The following is a 4,810-nucleotide window of genomic DNA, read 5'->3' as shown; positions in this document are numbered from 1 at the left end:
GTGAGTAAGTGGACTTATTCCATGGAATACAAATATACATAGTCCTAGAGCTGGGAATGTGCCAGGCCTTGTCTGATGCTAATTCTCATGGGGCAAATCAGAACATTTTACTCCCAGAAATGAGGGACATGATCTTACCCACTGCTCTGGGAATGTATTTAGGACTCTGACTGCAGTATGGGTCCTATATGGGCCATAATAAACAGATTGTGACTGTAGTAATACAGCCTCATGTGATACACAAGACAAGAAAGGGGGGGGCAGGTAGAAATCTGAGCTGCCCAGATTGCCTACAAGGGAAAGGGAAGGTAGACTAGATCACACACAAGTTCAAACAAAAACTAGGGGCACAGCCCATCTCTCTACCTAAATGTGGTAGATTGTGCACTAGCTGGAGTTGATGAGGAAAAGACAGAGTGTCAGTCAAATGAAGTGCTTTATGCCCCATGGAACCAGGTGAAACTTCCTCCATTGTACCAGCAATTCTCTAATAAACAGTAAATAAGACCCAGCAATACATGCCAGGTGCATCTAAGAGATTCTCTGATGCCTAGATTAGCTAAAACTTCACCATTTGGGGTGATGGTGGGTGTGGTTCTGTGCTCTGCTTCCTCCCTCGGGCCATTCCGGCACTGCCGCACATCAGGCTGGGAAGGATGGAGTGGAGCCAGATGAAGGATGGAGGATGAAGGATGAAGTGGTGGGGTCTGCAGGATCCCAGGCCAGCTGTGGCGGGGAGAAGGCCTTCTCTGAAGACTCTAGTGTTATAGCTATCTTAGCTCTTCCTGTGAAAACAGTGGCTTTTAGACGATATTCAGTGAAACAGCTTGTGTGTGTCTTTATTTGGGGTTAACAATTGATGTATGAACCTTGGGGAGTGGGAGAGATTTCCAGGGTGTGTATCATTGGTTAGGAGCTCAAGGCACTATGGTGCCTCATTGGCATGGAGAGACATTTCTGGTGCTAGGCTCATGACTACCTCAGGAACCATGGACGTGGCGACCCTAAGTCACGCAGGGCGTGCAGGCACAGCGTAGGGAGGGAGCAATCCCCTCTCCTGCTGCTCTCAAGGCTGAGACTTTCAGGGTTTGGCAAGTCTCAACCTTGCTCTAGCTTAATGCTGGTTTCCTCAGTGGCACAGTCCATGTGTCACAGATGGGACAGAGGTGGCTGGCTGACGGAGACCCCAGAAGAGTAGAGGACTCCTGTTGAACTGACGCTTTGTTACACCACACCAATGTACAGAGTGTGCTTGGTCTCGTGGATACAGACACTGACTGCTTGTGTGAACCCAGACTGGTTTCCCAGACCATGTACCTAGATGGCTATTATGGCCACATATTCAAGGTCAAACCAGTTACTCTGCTGCTAGGGATTGGCCATTTGCCCCGTGGTCACATGTAGTGGATGTTTCCACAGTAGCTAAATATATTCTAGGGATGGACATCTTAAAAGAGCTAGCAATATTTCAAATACCCACTGGTGAGGGAAAAGGAACAAGTAACACTGTTTTAGGGTTTCTTTTGCTGTGGAGATACTATGATCACAGAAACTCTTACAGAGGAAAATATTTTACTGGGGCTGGCTTGCAGTTCCAGAGTTTAGTACATTATCTTCATGTCAGGAAACATGGCAGTGTGCAAACAGACAGTACTGGGGAAGGGGCAGAGAGTTCTACACCAATGTTGTTTCCTAAAGCCTCAACGCATCATCTTATTTTATATTTACCTAAACCTATACACAATACATATAACTGTATATATTGTGCCAACAGTGTTCCCCATAAAAACCATGAACTAATAAACTTCTAGTACAGGCACAAGAAACCTTCTTTCAAATGGTTGTCAGAGTAGTTCAAGGGATTCCCCCCAAAATATAGATTATCAGTGTAGCCTTTGATTGCCTTCCAAGGGTTAAGGGTGGGCAGCTATTGCTGAAGACACCATACATTTAGGACATAAGACTCAGATGGTTGGAGCAGGATCTGACTCGAAAGCCTCTTCCCTGTGGTTGAGTTTCCATAGTTCCAAACTGCTAACAAAGAGAAGAAATTACAAAACCACTCAGTAATACCCACCAGCAATATCTATGAAGCATGACAATGACCAGCATGGCAAGAAATGCAGAACAGTACAAGAAATGGCTGGTGGCAATAAATAGCTGCCTAATTGGAGTTAAGTCCTACTCAACAGGAGGGAAATTATGCTTGCTGTTCTAAACTATCTAGCTTCCTGGGGCTAATGCAGTCATGAATATTAGAAAAGAATCTACTACCACCACTTTGCTAGACCAGCATAATTCCTTATTACATTCTAAATCTTATCTTTACACCACCCTCATTAAAGATGCCTCTCTTCACAACAAATGGAGAACCACAGAAATCCACAACTAGACACAATGCAGAAATCAACAGACTGTGACGAAGCTGGTCCCAATTGCTCTACGTCATAGCTCCTGCATCTATGGCTCAGGAAATATGATGGAAAAGAGGCCAGAAAGCTTGTGAGAGCCGGTACCAGGAAGTCTGCTGTGAAACAGTCTCTTCTGGAAATGGCTGTGCAAACACTACCACAACAATGGAACTATCTGTGGACACGCTAAGGTGGGAGGGAGAGCATAGATGGATCACCATGACCAGAGAAAGAACTGCAGGCAGTTAATGACTGCTGAGGGGAGAATTAGCCTCTCTCGGGAATGAGTTCCTTCATTTGTTGTTCAACTCAGACTAGTCAGCCTTGAAACCAAATATACACCACAAACAAAAAAATGGAATCAGCAAGGTTTTTGTGTGTATGTACATATAGACACAAAATGTACGTATGTGTGTATGTGTGTGTGTTATAATAATAAGTGAAAAAGAGGCTATCAACTTGAGGTTGGCTTGGAGGAGCTGGATTGAGAAAAGGGAGGAGGAAAATGATGCAATTTTTTTATTTATTTAAAAATAATAAAGACAAACATCCTAAATCTTGGCATGGTGGTACACTTGGACTCTCAGCCCTTGATACGGTTATGGAAGAGGGTCTTGAAGTCCTGTATAACCTAGGATACAGAGAAAAACTTTTTAAAAAATTCCCGAGTTTTCCATTGCCCTGCCAGTCTCTGCATATTTACACCTGGGGGTTAGATACCTGTGTTTGTTCACAAATTTATTTACCGTAAGGTAGAAGGTGAGCATGGATAACACTCTGGATGTTAGAGGGAAAGCACATGCTTCTTGAAGCTTTTGCTTCATTAATGGATAGTGCTATGTTGAATTAATTCTAATCATAATTAATTATGATAATAATTGTAACTATTATCAAACTTCTTGCTCATGACTTGTAATAGCTTTATCTAATTCCACTGAATTGCTGCTCAAATAATACTTTTTAAAAAGACTATGAAAAGCTTCATGAATGTGTGTTATCCATTTTCAGGGGCCAGGCTAATCTCTGTATCATTCCATTTTTAATATATGCCATTTTAACATTTGCCACGTTTAATCGATGTGCTGTTGAAAAAAAGCAGTATTGCTTTTTTTTTCCCCTTGCCACTATGGAGGATTGAGGCTAGAACCTTACTTATGCTTTTCATAAGTGTTCTGCAAGTAAGAAACATCTCCAGTTACAAATTCGGCTTAACTGACCTACTGTTATATGGATAGTTATACAGTATTCATGTTTTGGCATTAAATATAAATAATTTGTACAACTGTATGATTATTTAACATGCTAATTCATTTCCATCAGGTAAATTGTCAATAATTAAGTTATTGGATTGGAGCATATATAATTAAAATTATTTTTTGAAACTATTGACTTTTTAACTTTAATTTCAATTTTTATTAGGATATAATTACATTTCTTTCCTCCCTTTCCTCCAAACCCTTCCATAAATCCCTCCCTGCTATTTCAAATTTATAAATACAATTATGTGTATGTATATACATATATTCTTAAATACAACCTGCTCAATCTGTATCATGTTTCATGCATGTATGTTTTCAGGGCTGACCATTTGGTATTGGATAGCCGATAAGACTTGGTGTGCTCTTCTCTGAAGAAGACTGTATCTCCCACACTCGGCATTTCTTGGTTGTAGCTCTTTGTGTCAGTCTGAGGCCTCATGGAGTTTACCCCACCTACTCTGACATGTCTCCTGGGATCATTCTTGTTCAGCTCATGTTTGGGCGGTCATGTTGGCAAGACCTTATGGGCACAGGTTTTTTTTTTTTTTTTCCTTGTTTGGAGAATTCTCTCTTTAGGTCCTAAGCCCATTTTTCAAATAGGTCATAGGTCATTTGCTTTTCAACTCCTTGTTTTTTGAGAGTTTTATATATTCTGAATATTAATCCTCTGTCAGAGGTTTAGCTGGCAAAGATTTGTCCCATCCAATGGGTGTCCTGTTCACCCAGTTCATTGCTTTTAGCTGTGCAAAAGTTTTTTTTGTTTTGTTTTGTTTTGTTTTGTTTTGTTTTTTTACTTTAATGAAGTTCTACTTGTCAATTGTTGCCCTCATTTCTTTGAATGTCTGATAGAATTCTACTTGAATCTACCTGGACGATTTTTTTTTTTTTAAGAAGGCTATTTATTTATTTTTTTAAATTACAGTTTCAATCTCTCCCCAATGTTAGGGATTTATTTAGGTTGGTGACTTCTTGGCTTAATTTGGGTTGTCTGCCTGTATCTAAAAATTCACTGATTTCAATTAGGTTTTCTAGCTTAAAGAACTAAATTTTTTTTTAAATATTATTTTACAGTGTTCTGATTTTCTTTGGTGTCTGTTGTAATAGTTCCCTGTTAGTTTGTAATTTTGTTAACTTGAGCCC

The 4,810-nt window shown here is 40.3% G+C and overlaps 1 pseudogene; it reads right to left on the bottom strand.

Moving 5' to 3' along the window:
• Positions 1 to 3,376: 3,376 nt before the first annotated feature.
• On the bottom strand, positions 3,377 to 3,476 carry LOC129670852 (U6 spliceosomal RNA; annotated as a pseudogene).
• Between the last annotated feature and the right edge of the window lie 1,334 nt (positions 3,477 to 4,810).

Source organism: Psammomys obesus, unplaced genomic scaffold, assembly GCF_907164565.1.
Source record: "Psammomys obesus unplaced genomic scaffold, mPsaObe1.curated_primary_1811, whole genome shotgun sequence".
In the NCBI taxonomy this organism is placed as follows: Eukaryota; Metazoa; Chordata; class Mammalia; order Rodentia; family Muridae; genus Psammomys; species Psammomys obesus.
The sequence above is the reverse complement of the archived record's forward strand: the minus strand, read 5'-3'. Positions and strand labels throughout refer to the sequence as shown.